This window comes from Notolepis coatsorum (assembly GCF_963971535.1).
Source record: "Notolepis coatsorum genome assembly, chromosome: 2".
Taxonomy (NCBI): Eukaryota; Metazoa; Chordata; class Actinopteri; order Aulopiformes; family Paralepididae; genus Notolepis; species Notolepis coatsorum.
The window spans coordinates 89335443-89351562 of NC_140166.1; positions in this window are offsets into that span (position 1 = coordinate 89335443).

A 16120-nucleotide genomic window follows, 5' to 3' on the forward strand; every position below is an offset into this window, starting at 1 on the left:
CATTTTCAATTCATATAGACATTTATGACATACACAACTATACATGACATTTATGGCATAGGGACATATAGGTATTTAGTACTGATACATTTGTGACATAAACGGTATTCAAATATACAGTACTGTTACCCTAGATCCTGACAGAGTATATACATATGATGGGGAGGGGACTGTACATTAGGAGGGGTGTGGGTGGGTGGGAGAGAAATATACATACGGCAGGGAGGAATATATACATGCGGTGGGGAGGAGACTGTCTATTAGGAGGTGGTGGGGGTTTTGGGCATTTACGGTGGCCAGTTTCGAATTGCAGCCTCCCGTAGGTGTTGCTCTTTAAGAGCGGTTTTGAATGTGGGTAGGGATTCACATTCCTTTACAGCTTTGGGTAGGGTGTTCCACATTGATGTGGCATAATTGCGAAACGTGTTTAGTCCCTTGTTTGAGCCGAATCTGGGTTTAACATGATTTGTTTGAGCTTCCTCTGGTGTAGTGGTTGTGGTACTCACTGACCTTTGGGAAGTATTTTGACATGTACATGGGTACCTTAGTCGTATAGTGTATCTTGTAGACCAGGCCCATTGCAAGTTGCTGTACTCTGTCGTCTACTCTAAGCCATCCTAGGTTGTCAAAGTGGGCAGGGTGAGGTGGGTTCTGGGGGTAAGGTCAAGTAGTAGTCTGACCAGTTTGTTTTGTGATGTTTGTAATCTTGTTTTAAGCGCTTTTTGAGGTGCTTTGGTACCATGAGGTGCACGCATAGTCGTAGTACCCCACTTGAATGAGTGCTCCTGCCAGAGTCTTCAGGGTATTCTTGTAGTAGTGGTTGACTTTTTTTATTACATTGAATGCCATTTTGTCACAGGAAATATTTGCCTCTAGGATGGACCCAGGTAGGTAATTTCGTCTTTCCTTGTGACAATATTGTCACCCACTGTAACTGAGAAGCCGTCGGTCTTGCTGAGTTTGTTATTTTGAGCCGAAGAGAGAATGGACTCTGTTTTGCCCATGTGTAATGATAGTTTGTTATCAGCGAGCCATATGCAGATTTTGCCTAGTTCCTAGCTGAGGGGTTTTTTTTCAACTTGCAACTTGTTCTTGTCAGAGACCAGCAGGGATGAGTCGTCCGCAAACAGGAACAAGTTGCCAGTCACAGGCTGACGACATGTCATTTGCATAAATTAGGAAGAGTAGCGGTCCTAGTATGCTTCCTTGTGGAACACCACAGCTCACTGTGAGGGGGGGGGGGGGATAGAGTACCGTTTACCTCTACCATCTGTTCCCTCCCCCTCCAGGTAGGATTGCATCCAGCTCACTGATAATAAACTATCAAAACCAATTGCTTTTAGCTTGTCAATCAGAATGGAGTGATTGACAGTGTCGAAGGCCTTTTGTAGGTCCAGCATGACCATGCCGCAGTATTTGCCCGCGTCCACCTCTTGTTTGATGTGGTCGTTCAAATAGAGGAGGCATGTGTCAGTGGAGTGGGACGTTCTGAAGCCAGATTGGAATTCGTAGATTAGATTTTTTTCCGCCAGGTACTTTTCGACCTTGTTCGTAGACTATTTTCTCCATGACTTTCGAGATGGAGGTAAGAATAGAAACAGGGCAGTAGTTGCCTGGGTCTAATTTGCTGCCCTTTTTGTGCAGAGTGGTCACTCTCGCAATTTTGAAGTCCTTGGGGACGTGTCCCTGTTTTATAAAGAGGTTTATTATGTGTGTGATGACTGGGGTGATGGCGGCTGCTCAGTCTCTGAGGAATTTGGAGGGGATGTTGTCATGGCCAGTGGCCTTGTTAGGTTGGAGGGAGCGCTCAATTTTTTTAGTACCTCATCGGTTGTTACTAGAGATGTTCCCGATACCATTTTTTCCTTTCCGATCCGAATTCCGATACCTAAGCTTTGGGTATCGGCCGATACCGATACTTATCTGATACCAGTGCATACATTAAAACAATTAAAAAATATTATATAAATTATAAAACGTTTTTTTTTTTTTTTTTTTTAATACAGCTACTGTTTTATATATACTGTTTTTTAGTAATAACTATAAAAGTAATGGTATTTATTCAACAACAGGTGATTGTATAGATTAGTATTAGTATCAGTAATTGATGAAAACTATCTCAATGAGTTCACCCACGGAAAGGTTGTTGGCACATTAGTTCCACACGGACATTATTCGTTGCTGCACTTGCTTCCACAAGAAGGCTCCGTTTAGTACCAGAGGCTCTGTTGTTGTGATTTTTTGCACAATAAATATTCAACATCTCTTTTGAGACTCCGCCTCAGACTCTTATCATTTGGCACTAAAAGCTAAACATTGTCGCCGATATGGCTGTCCGCAACATGTCATTAATTGTGTACGCGACGTGCAATTGTGTGCAATGACAATGACGTTACCATTACGATATTGATGACCCGTAACTGGCTGCGCTAAGCCACCGACAGCAAAACAGTGCCAAGTTCAAGTTTCAAGTTCTTTAATAGTTGTCATACAGAAGTACAGAATACTTTTATACAAAATGCTTCTTGCTGTTACGCGTCCCAGAGACTGTGCAAAGACAAGATAAGATAACCAGGGATCTCAGGTAGGCAGCGGTTTATTACACATGGCGCAGCATGTTAACTTGAAGGTCTTTCGGCTGTTCGCGGCCCCGCACAGCGAACGCGAAGAGACCCAAGCGCCCGACGACGACGGCCAAGCAGCCTCTCCGCTCCTCTCCTCTCCTCTCCTCTCCTCTCCTCTCCTCTCTCCTCTCCTCTCTCTCCTCTCTCACTCCTCTCCGTCTCCTCTCTCACTCTCTCCTCTCTCTCTCTCTCTCTCTCTCTCCTCTCTCTCTCACCTCTCTCTCTCTCTCTCTCTCTCCCTCTCTCTCTCCTCTCCTCTCTCTTCTCTCCTCTCTCTCTCTCTCTCTCTCTCTCTCTCTCTCTCTCTCTCTCTCTCTCTCTCTCTCTCTCTCTCTCTCACTCTCCTCTCCCCCTCTCTCTCTCTCCTCTCTCTCTCTCTCTCTCTCTCTCTCTCTCTCTCTCTCTCCTCTCTCTCTCTCTCTCTCTCTCTCCTCTCCTCTCTCTCTCTCTCTCTGGCCTTCCTCTGGTGGAGGGATTGGAGGAGGTGTGCCTCAGTTAAACCTTGCAACGACTGAGCTGTGTTCTGGTCATGTGACACTACACATATTTAATTGAGACCCTTTATTATTTCAATTTAGCTGGAAATACATTAATACATCATTCAGTAACATTTTCAGAGCCGTATAACAAAAACATTATTACGGTCACCATTGTGACCAGTGGGATTCTTTTTACTCAAAATGTGAGTATTACCAAGTCACCTTGTGCTCTTAAAACAATGACAATAAACATAGTTTTATTGGGTTGAAATAATCTGGTTGTGTACTTATTTTTTCTGTTAACTTATTATGTATTGAAAACTGAAAACCAAACAAAATGTGCTATATATAGCCTACCGTCTGCGTCGAATATGAAATAAAGGCATCTTAATGATACATTTTTTCTTAAAAAAAAACAAGCTCAATCAAAGATTCTACATGATCCAAAATAGTGAAGAAAATGACTTTAGGAAGAACAAAGGCAGAGGCTCTGGTCCTTGCTCCAAAGGCAGTGGGTGATGTTCTCAAGGCCTTAACATCAGACAAACCCCTCCCATTCTCCATACAGATGGATGCATCTAACCTAACCCTAACCCTAAAACCGAAATAAAGTAAAAAATTAAATAGTTACAAAATCTGCAAATTTTTGCCCTAAAAACGGGCAAAATCGGCAAAAAAAACAAGTTGAATGAATGAAAACTTTATTTAACAGATTGCAGAATGGGTACAATACAGTACGGCTCAATACACACAATTGTTAAGGGGATGCAGACCTGAGAAAGACGTTTGTCTTGTTTACATCAGGGTCCCCCATTTTCAATTCATATAGACATTTATGACATACACAACATACATGACATTTATGGCATAGGGACATATAGGTATTTAGTACTGATACATTTGTGACATAAACGGTATTCAAATATACAGTACTGTTACCCCTAGATCCTGACAGAGTATATACATATGATGGGGAGGGGACTGTACATTAGGAGGGGGTGGGTGGGTGGGAGAGAAATATACATACGGCAGGGAGGGAATATATACATGCGGTGGGGAGGAGACTGTCTATTAGGAGGTGGTGGGGGTTTTGGGCATTTACGGTGGCCAGTTTCGAATTGCAGCCTCCCGTAGGTGCTCTTTAAGAGCGGTTTGAATGTGGGTAGGGATTCACATTCCTTTACAGCTTTGGGTAGGGTGTTCCACATTGATGTGGCATAATTGCGAAACGTGTTTAGTCTCTTGTTTGAGGCGAATCTGGGTTTAACATGATTTGTTGAGCTTCCTCTGGTGTAGTGGTTGTGGTATTCACTGACCTTTGGGAAGTATTTTGACATGTACATGGGTACCTTAGTCGTATAGTGTATCTTGTAGACAGGCCCATTGCAAGTTGCTGTACTCTGTCGTCTACTCTAAGCCATCCTAGGTTGTCAAAGTGGGCAGGGGTGAGGTGGGTTCTGGGGGTAAGGTCAAGTAGTAGTCTGACCAGTTTGTTTTGTGATGTTTGTAATCTTGTTTTAAGCGCTTTTGAGGTGCTTTGGTACCATGAGGTGCACGCATAGTCGTAGTACCCTTGAATGAGTGCTCCTGCCAGAGTCTTCAGGGTATTCTTGTAGTTGGTTGACTTTTTTTATTACATTGACTGCCATTTTGTCACAGGAAATATTTGCCTCTAGGATGGAACCCAGGTAGGTAATTTCGTCTTTCCTTGTGACAATATTGTCACCCACTGTAACTGAGAAGCCGTCGGTCTTGCTGAGTTTGTTATTTGAGCCGAAGAGAATGGACTCTGTTTTGCCCATGTGTAATGATAGTTTGTTATCAGCGAGCCATATGCAGATTTTGCCTAGTTCCGAGCTGAGGGTTTTTTCAACTTGCAACTTGTTCTTGTCAGAGACCAGCAGGGCTGAGTCGTCCGCAAACAGGAACAAGTTGCAGTCACAGGCTGACGACATGTCATTTGCATAAATTAGGAAGAGTAGCGGTCCTAGTATGCTTCCTTGTGGAACACCACAGCTCACTGTGAGGGGGGGGGGGGATAGAGTACCGTTTACCTCTACCATCTGTTCCCTCCCCTCCAGGTAGGATTGCATCCAGCTCACTGATAAACTATCAAAACCAATTGCTTTTAGCTTGTCAATCAGAATGGAGTGATTGACAGTGTCGAAGGCCTTTTGTAGGTCCAGCATGACCATGCCGCAGTATTTGCCCGCGTCCACCTCTTGTTTGATGTGGTCGTTCAAATAGAGGAGGCATGTGTCAGTGGAGTGGGACGTTCTGAAGCCAGATTGGAATTCGTAGATTAGATTTTTTTCCGCCAGGTACTTTTCGACCTGTTCGTAGACTATTTTCTCCATGACTTTCGAGATGGAGGTAAGAATAGAAACAGGGCAGTAGTTGCCTGGGTCTAATTTGCTGCCCTTTTTGTGCAGAGTGGTCACTCTCGCAATTTTGAAGTCCTTGGGGACGTGTCCCTGTTTTATAAAGAGGTTTATTATGTGTGTGATGACTGGGGTGATGGCGGCTGCTGAGTCTCTGAGGAATTTGGAGGGGATGTTGTCATGGCCAGTGGCCTTGTTAGGTTGGAGGGCGCTCAATTTTTTTAGTACCTCATCGGTTGTTAGTTTACCATTTCAAGTTTGAAGTCGTCTTTGTGGACCCCTAGGTTTTTGTAGTATGCTACTATGTGTTCTACCCCATAATGCCCTGAGTGGGAGGGTCGTTTGTTTTGTGAAGAAGATGTTTAAAGGGGCTATGTACTATAAATGTCATTTTTCAGTCTCTAGCATTGTATTATAGTAATAGGAGTTCGTATCAATGTGTTTTAGTGTCTAAATACCATATTGGCGGATTGCTCTGTTTCAGCTGAGCCCCTTTCCTCCTCCAGTAAATCAGGCCATTTTGATTTGAACGGCCGATATACGTCATACGGCCGCTGAGTGATGCGATTGGCTCTGTGGTTGGAGCTAATGCCCGCCCCCATTCTACCTAGACTAGACAGCGAGTGGAGGAAGCCACTTCCTCAGCTGCGAGGCGGAGTGGGGCCTGTGCGCTCTGGAGGGAGAGAAAGGAAGAGAGAGGGAGAGAGAGATGGAGAGAGAGGGGGCACTTGGGGGGGGGGGGGGTACCTGCCGGCCGCGCGCCACACACCCGCAAACGGGAGATTGAAAGAAAGAAGAAAAAAAAAACCACAAGCTGCCGGGAACTCTCATCACCGAGGGCCGAGAGGGAGAGAAAGGAAGAGAGAGGGAGGGAGGGAGAGAGGGGGCCTTGTCATTAACGGCCTGTCTTTTTTCTCTCTCTCTCTCTCTCTCTCTCTCTCTCTCTCTCTCTCTCTCTCTCTCTCTCTCGGCCCTCGGTGATGAGAGTTTGCGGCAGCTTGTGGTTTTTTTTTTCATAACAGCCTGATTTCTTGAGGCTGAAAAATTATGGTTTTGAGTACTTGATTAGAAATATAAAACAATGCATTTTAAAAAAAGAAAAACTTACAAATGTCTTCAATAGACTAATTGGAATTGTGTAAAGTTGCCCAAATAGTGCTAGGAATAGCAGTACATAGCCCCTTTAAGTAATTGGCTACATCCAGCTTGTCTGTGATGAGCGTGTTGTCCGTCTTTATGTTTATGTTTGAGAATCTGGTTTTAAATTTTTTACTGCAGCCTAGTTGATTATTGAGTAATTTCCAAAGTTCACAGGGTTTGTTTTTGTTTTCCTCAGTTTTGTCGTTGATGAAATTTCTTTTTGCGGTTTTGATCATGGTGTTTACGTCATTTCTTAAGTCTGTTTCTTTGAATTTTTTGTTCAACCACGTGGGCTTGGAGTTCACTGTTTGAGCTTTTGGAAAGCTTTGTCTGTTATGAAGTTCAGAGCAGATCAGGGCTGCAGATCTCATGACAAGTTTGGGGGGGACGCAGAGTAGGGGGGTCCGGGGGCATTGTCCACTGGTAGAACATTTTAATGATTTTAATATGCAAATGAGGCTTTTAGGAGTATTTCGAAACTAGAATTACAGAGTGGGAGTAGATACACTACTCTTGATAGCACATATTATTGGGGGGGGACAATTCATATTTTTCTGATGATTAGCTGACACAAATGCTAGCCTGGTTAAAGACATCCAAGTCCTCATGGTTTAGCTAGCTACGTTAACTATTGATAGATAACTTATTACAATATGATATTGTAAGGAAGGGGCAGGACCACATAAGCTTTGCTTCTTTCTGTCCCTTCTCGAACAAAACCATTTGTCTTGAGCTATGTTGATTATTGCTTCCATAGGAAGATATATTTAATTTAATTTGTATTTTATTTCGTTTTAGTATTTTTTGTTATTACAAATGTGTGTGTTTATGGTTGAAAATGTTTGAGATAAATAAAGATCAAATCAAATCTAACTGATGAAGTGATCCCTCTTCTAACAAGAGAGAAAAACGTAGCTTAGCTTTAAACTCATTCATTGCTTATGTCTAGAGATTCCACCTTTGATAACTAAAGTAATGATCGTGCACTTGACGTACCTGTTATATTATATTTAGCCTTTTTAAACAAGTCCCTTATATCGCGCTTTCCTCCTGGTCGTTTGGCCATTACGATATTGATGACCGTAACTGGCTGCGCTAAGCCACCGACAGCTGTCACAAGACGCGCACTGACAGTATGGCCAGTACCGCGGGAATTTTTATGAAACATTCTGATATTTTCGCGGGTCTTGTGCAGTGGTCTCGTGCCACTGTGCCACTGTCAATCAAGCGACCGACAGTGGCACGAGATGCGCACAGTTTGACAGTGATACAGGGCTGTACGCTAAGCTTTTTCACTAGGGGCACAGGGGCACTAGGGGCACTTTTTTAAATAACAAATTTTTGTATTATAGTGCAAAAAGATATGTTCCTCCTGCCTCATTACTGTGGTCATTTTATTTAATATTTAAGTGCTTTTGTTTTCAGGTTTGTATCTTTTATAATGAACCAACAGCTGCAAACATTTCTTCTTTCATCGATAACAGTGTATTATAACAGTGTTCATAGTCAGTATCTGCTGCTCTGCTGTTGATTGCAATAACTGGAATGGATTATCAAAAAACACTCAAACAACGCTCTCTTGTGGCTTTTCCTGTGGTTTATTAAAGCAAAACACACCACAGTCTAGGGCTGGGCGATATGGCCTAAATATGATATCACGATATTTTCTGACCTTTCGGTGATACACGATACACATCACAATGTTTTTCCTTTTTCCCCCAAACAATTATTTATGAGGCTTACCAAGACAGTATTTGAGTTTGCAAGCTAACATTAAAGACAAAAGACCCATGCATTTAGCATTTTTATATTATATATTAGATTTAGATGATTGGATTATTAGATTATATATTATTGCATATATTTAGCGTTTTAGCATTTCGTTTTTTTAGATTATATATTAGATTAGATTTAGATTATATATATTGTAACTATTTAATGTAGGGCAAATATAACTGAGAGGGCATAGTACTTATCGTATTAAAAAACATAGCAGTCATTAGCAAAACATGAAAATGTCAAACCACATTGTCAGAATTGTAATGTGTATTGTTTACTGAAACATTTGACTGTTTAAAAATAAATGAACATGACTAATTTATTTTCTTTAATTGTTACATTAGATATAAATACTGATATTTTTTATGTAAATCTACAAACTAGTAGTTTATAACTGGTAATGGAATGCTTTTGCATAAATTTATATGAACTATTCCACTTACCAATGGCCAGGTGAATGAAGCCTGTGCCCAAACACTGGAGTCGAGTCCACTTGTTCAAAGCCAAGGCTGTGTTTTCCACGGTTGTCAATTGAACCATGTCCTTTCCTATGGCTATGAGGAACATTACCGCATCTGTGAGCTCCCCCCATCGCTTGCTCTTGGCTAGGTATCCCTTGCAAAATATATCTTGTATCTCAATGGGACTTCCTGGTTAAATAAAGGTAAAAAAAATTAAATAATTTGCCATGGCACTGCCATGTTGCCACTGACAACATCTGGTTTCTTTGTTAGTGGGAAGACGGGCATTGCAAGCTATTCACCAGTGTATTGTAATAGTGCTTACCGCAGGCGGATCATGTGGTCCTTGCGTGTTGGTGACCCCTGCCCTAGACTATCTGACCTTATAATAAACACTGTTGGGACTAGCTGACTTGATAATAAACACTGCTAGGACTATCTGACTCTTAACTCTTTCTGTGCCAAAAACATAATATCTCGTGTTTCGCCGCCAGCGCGAAAAGCTTAATATCTCCTTTTGAGATCCTTTGATCTTTTCCCTTTGATCCCCGTTCTAAATACTCAGCCGGAGCTCGCTAGGTCTCCCTGGCACATCTGCCTACGTTGGAATTGCAATGACGATCAAATCTCGCCAGGTGGCAGTATCGCCTACCTTTTGAACTGGGGATATCACTTGTCTTCCAGTACTGACTTACCTCCGGCTGTTTCCGCCTAGGAGTGGATCACAACATCGGTGGATCACAACATCGGTGGAAGATTTGGTGCCTCAGAGCTATTATTTCCCGTATGGTAGCCATGCCCAATAAATATACACAAGTAATTGCGATCGCCATGGGATCGACTGGGATTTATTCATTTTGGAGTACTTTCTGACTGAGGTAAGGTCTATTTTAGGTAACCTGCTGGTATTTTTTTTACGTAAAACATGCTTCTATACCGATCGCAGTTTCTAGTTAAAAACGACCCCCCCCCCCACCGCCCCCCCCACCGCCCCCCCCCCCCCCCCCCCCCGTTGATGATTTTGTGAAGACACATATGTATATGGTATATACCTTTTTGATTTGGAAGTATTTGGCGTTTCAGGCGAGCAACCAGAATGATTTGGGCATAATTCATATAACGCGTCTGTTATGGTTTGTAACCGACCCCAATCGCACAACACAAGACAGGTATGAGAGTAAGCCAAAACAGGGCAAATCTTTATTATAGAACAAAAGGCGGAACAGTCCCTTTATGGGAGAACACAAAAACACTAGAGTCAAGGAAAACTGGAAAATGCGGCACTGTGCCTTTAAGAGGCGAACAGGCTAAGGGACAGGGCCAGGGCTAAATGTCAAGGACCAGGACCAGGGGCACGGGAGAGGGGAACAGGGGAGAACACAAAACACTAGAGTCAAGGAAAACTGGAAAATGCGGCACTGTGCCTTTAAGAGGCGAGCAGGCTAAGGGACTAGGGCTAAAGGACAGGGCCGGGGCTAAATGTCAAGGACCAGGACCAGGGGCACTGGAGAGGGGAACAGGGGAGAACACAAAACACTAGAGTCAAGGAAAACTGGAAAATGCGGCACTGTGCCTTTAAGAGGCGAACAGGCTAAGGGACTAGGGCTAAAGGACAGGGCCAGGGCTAAATGTCAAGGACTAGGACCAGGGGCACTGGAGAGGGGAACAGGGGAGAACACAAAACACTAGAGTCAAGGAAATAAGGAAAATGCGGCACTGTGCCTTTAAGAGGCGAACAGGCTAAGGGACAGGGCTAAGTGTCAGGGACAAAGGCTAAGGGCCAGGGCTACGGGCCAGGGCTGCTTACAGGGATGAGGACAGGGTTCCGACGGCGGAGGCCTGGCAAGGGGACAGGGGCCCGACGGCGGGGGCCGGGCACGGAGACAGGGGCCCGACAGCGGAGGCCGGGCACGGAGGCAGGGGCCCGACGGCGGAGGCCTGTCACGGGGACAGGGGCCCGACGGCGGAGGCCTGGTACGGAGACAGGGGCCCGACAGCGGGGGCCGGGCACGGAGACAGGGGCCCGACGGCGGAGGCCTGTCACAGGGACAGGGGCCCGACGGCGGAGGCCTGGTACGGAGACAGGGGAGGCCGGGGGGAAGAGGCGCCATCCTCCCGTGGAAATAGGGAGCAATGGCGCGCCGGCTTGACGTCTGGAGTGGGAACACTGGCAACCTCCCGTAGAGAATTAGAGAGCGAAGGTGGTGTCCCACTCCAGGCACGGAGATCCTCTTCCTCCTCCTCGGGGGGGCCGGGCACGGAGACTTGACTTGACTTGACTTGAGACAGGGGCCCGACAGCGGAGGCCGGGGGGAAGAGGCGCCATCCTCCCGTGGAAATAGGGAGCGATGACGCGCCGGCTTGACGTCTGGAGTGGGAACACTGGCAACCTCCCGTAGAGAATTAGAGAGCGAAGGCGGTGTCCCACTCCAGGCACGGAGATCCTCTTCCTCCTCCTCGGGGGGGGCCGGGCACGGAGACTTGACTTGACTTGACTTGGTACAGGGGCCCGACAGCGGAGGCCGGGGGGAAGAGGCGCCATCCTCCCGTGGAAATAGGGAGCGATGACGCGCCGGCTTGACGTCTGGAGTGGGAACACTGGCAACCTCCCGTAGAGAATTAGAGAGCGAAGGCGGTGTCCCACTCCAGGCACGGAGATCCTCTTCCTCCTCCTCGGGGGGGCCGGGCAACGCAGATCAAAGGGGTCCCAGGGGACCGGGGCGAAGAGACGCCATCCTCCCGTGGAAATAGGGAGCGATGCGCGCCGTCTTGACGTCTGGAGTGGGAACACCACTCCAGGCTTGGCACGGAGATCCTCCTCAGATGCTGCAGACGGGCAGCGCAGAACACAGGGGTCCCAGGGGACCGGGGCGAAGAGATGCCATCCTCCAGTGGAAAATAGGGAGCGATGACGCGCCGGCTTGACGTCTGGAGTGGGAACACTGGAAAACCTCCCGTAGAGAATTAGAGAGCGAAGACGGTGTCCCACTCCAGACAAACGGCGACAGGTGGTGATGGCTGGCACGTCGTCTCACGCCGGAGACGCGGCAGGTGATGGTAACGTACAGGATGGTAACGTACAGAACTCCATAAACACAGAGTGAACACAGATACAGAACGACCCGACCAGGACTGGAAGGGAGGTCCAGGTATATAAAGCCCTCTGGGGCGCTAATCATAAACTATGACAGCTGCGTGAAGGTAGTCCAAGGGTGGGGGCTGGTGAAGAGTAGAGGAGAGTAAATCATCGCAAGGGTGGGGGCTGGTGAGGGAGAGTAGACAGGGAAAAGTTCAGGGAACAGGCGAATCCTCACAGCGTCATATCTTGCGATCTATGAAAAAAGACTGGATTATTTAGGAAAGGGGCGATGTTTAGCGTGTAATAGTGCACAAACTACAGTATGTAGAAATTAACTGGTTAGTCACTCTTGGACTATAAACAATGCCTGTCAAATGAGCCATACTATTGTCTCCATAGCTATAATACAGAACACACGATGGAACCGCAAACTTTGCAAAAATGGTCAATAACGCTGGCACCATTCAGTAAAGATGAGAAAAGAGCGTGGCAGTCAATGAGTTAATAATAAACACTGCATGGACTCTGGTGCAATGTGTTACTATGGTTTGGACCATGTATACCATCATCATTATTACTACTGATTGAATCCTGCCACCCTCTACTGTTATACAGTATGTTCTAGTATAGAACTGTATTTACTCAATCCATACTGTACGTATCTGCTGCCTACACTGCCTTTCCTTCACCACATTCATGACCACATTCATTGTGCCACCATGTCAAACCATGTAGCACTGTATGATGGCACTGTGTAATAATAGCCTTGTGTAATAAAACTGTACACATTGCATATTCATCTATTCATATCTATATCTGTCGATGTATGCCGATGTACGTATCTGTATGTATATGCATGCTGTGCACATACAATCATCTGTGCACTTTACACATGTATGTAGACTGTTCACTATGCACATACATTTACTAATATTTATTTAGTTATTAAGTAGGCTACTGCTACAGCTAATGCATTTTGTTCTTATTTTCTACTTATACTTGTGCTGTACAATGATAATAAATTGAATCCAATCCAAATCCAATGATGGGTTTTCAATACAACAACATCCACAACCAACTACTCAGAAGTGCTGCCAGCTGAAAAGGAGGTATGCAATGGACAGAACGCCTACGTTCCTCTATAATCATGCACATGGTAAATGGACTGCATTTATATAACTGCTTTTATCCAAAGCACTTTACAACGTATGCATCACATTCACTCACACATTCACACTGTTATGGTTTGTAACCGACCCCAATCGCACAACACAAGACAGGTATGAGAGTAAGCCAAAACAGGGCATTTATTCATTACATAACAAAAGGCGGCACTGTCCCTTTAAGGGAGAACACAAAAACACTGGAGTCAAAGAATATAGGGAAAATGTGGCACTGTGCCTTTAAGAGGCGAGCAGGCTAAGAGGCTAAGGCTAAGGGACAGGGCCAGGGCAAAAAGTCAAGGACCAGGACCAGGGGGCACTGGAGAGGGGGACAGGGACAGAGGCCCGGAGAGGCGGGCTGGAGACAGGGACAGAGAACAGGGTTAAGGAAAATAAGAACAAAATGCATACTTACCAACTGTCCGTCTGCAACACTACTATCACCAACATCTAAGAAGGGAGATCCCCCCTTGAATGGCCCTTCTAAGGTTTCTCTCCTCCACACCGCCTGTGGAGCTTTTTTCCCTATTGTTAGGTTTTAGTGAGTTTTTCCTTACCTTCGCGTGGGGTATGTCTGGGAGTGCTTGCATTCTTTCATTTATTTGCATTCATCTAAAAAATGTTTGGACCCTATTGTGTTCTTGTTCTGTTCTTGACTTATTGTTATGTTGTCTTCTTGACTTGTTTAAAGAAGACCTGTACGGCCCATGGGGACATTAACGTGTGTTGTCGGGCCCTATAAATAAATTTGATTTGATTTGATTTGATTTAAGGCCTTGGACAGGGCGAGGGCCAGAGCTGCTTACAGGGATGGCAGGGTTCCGACGGCGGAGGTCTGGCACGGAGATCCTCCTCGGAAGCTGCAGACGGGCAGCGCAGAACACCGGGGTCCCAGAGGACCGGGGCGAAGAGACGCATCCTCCCGTGGAATAGGAAGCGATGCGTGCCGGCTTGACGTCTGGTCTGGAGTGGGAGCGCGCCGGCTTGACGTCTGGAGTGGGAACACCACTCCAGGCCTGGCACGGAGATCCCCCCTCGGATGCTGCAGACGGGCAGCGCAGAACACCGGGGTCCCAGGGGACCGGGGCGAAGAGACGCATCCTCCCGTGGAATAGGAAGCGATGCGCACCGGCTTGACGTCTGGAGTGGGAGCGCGCCGGCTTGACGTCTGGAGTGGGAACACCACTCCAGGCCTGGCACGGAGATCCCCCCTCGGATGCTGCAGACTGGCAGCGCAGAACACCGGGGTCCCAGGGGACCGGGGCGAAGAGACGCATCCTCCCGTGGAATAGGAAGCGATGCGCGCCGGCTTGACGTCTGGAGTGGGAACACTGGAAAACCTCCCGTAGAGGATTAGAGAGCGCAGACGGTGTCCCACTCCAGGCAAACGGCGACAGGTGGTGATGGCTGGCACGTCGTCTCACGCCGGAGACGCGGCAGGTGATGGTAACGTCCAGGACTCCATGAACACTGAACACAGATAAAGATACAGAGTCCAGAACACCGAACCAGCATACAGAACGACCCGACAAGGACTGGAGGGGAGGTCCAGGTATTTAAAGCCCTCTGGGGCGCTAATCATAACTTATGACAGCTGTGAAAGGTAGTCCAAGGGTGGGGGCTGTTGAAGAGCAGAGGAGAGTAAAACATCGCAAGGGTGGGGGCTGTTGAGGAGAGTAGACAGAGAAAGTCCAAAGGTGGGGGCTGGTGAGGTGAGGAGACAGGGAATTAAAGGTCCAGGGAACAGGCGAAACCTCACAGTACCCCCCCCTCCACGGGAGCCACCGGGTGACCCAAAAAATCAGACAGCGGGGCAGGGGACATGACAAAGCAACAAACAAAAAAAATTGGGCCATGCTAGCAGGGGAAGCTACACCTAAAGTGGGGCTAGCAGAGGGACAGGGTAGCTGCCAGGGCACTGCTAGCTACAGGGCCTATGCTAGCTGTACTGCTACATTAACATAGAGGCTGCGCTAGCTGCCGGAGCTAGGCTAGCAGACAGGGCTGGACCAGCATGAGAGAACAAGCTAGCTGGAAGGACAGTCCTAGCTGTGGGGAAACTGACCTTGCTAGCTGAAGGGGCAGTCCTAGCAGTGGGGAGACTGACCTTGCTAGCTGAAGAGGCAGTCCTAGCAGTGGGGAGAACAGGGTAGCTAACAGGGGAGCTAACGAGGCTAACAGGGAAGCTAACAGGGGAGTCAACAGGGGAACTAACAGGGGAAACTAAACAGGGAAGCTAACAGGGGAACAAAAAAGGGCAAACTCACATACACTGTCTGTGCTGGCTGGGGTCGTCGACGGGTCGGGTCGTACTGTTATGGTTTGTAACCGACCCCAATCGCACAACACAAGACAGGTATGAGAGTAAGCCAAAACAGGGCATTTATTCATTACATAACAAAAGGCGGCACTGTCCCTTTAAGGGAGAACACAAAAACACTGGAGTCAAAGAATATAGGGAAAATGCGGCACTGTTGCTTTAAGAGGCGAGCAGGCTAAGGGGCTAAGGCTAAGGGACAGGGCCAGGGCAAAAAGTCAAGGACCAGGACCAGGGGGCACTGGAGAGGGGGACAGGGACAGAGGCCCGGAGAGGCGGGCTGGAGACAGGGACAGAGAACAGGGTTAAGGCCTTGGACAGGGCGAGGGCCAGAGCTGCTTACAGGGATGGCAGGGTTCCGACGGCGGAGACCTGGCACGGAGATCCTCCTCGGAAGCTGCAGACGGGCAGCGCAGAACACCGGGGTCCCAGAGGACCGGGGCGAAGAGACGCATCCTCCCGTGGAATAGGAAGCGATGCGCGCCGGCTTGACGTCTGGTCTGGAGTGGGAGCGCGCCGGCTTGACGTCTGGAGTGGGAACACCACTCCAGGCCTGGCACGGAGATCCCCCCTCGGATGCTGCAGATGGGCAGCGCGGAGCACCGGGGTCCCAGGGGACCGGGGCGAAGAGACGCATCCTCCTGTGGAATAGGAAGCGATGCGCACCGGCTTGACGTCTGGAGTGGGAGCGCGCCGG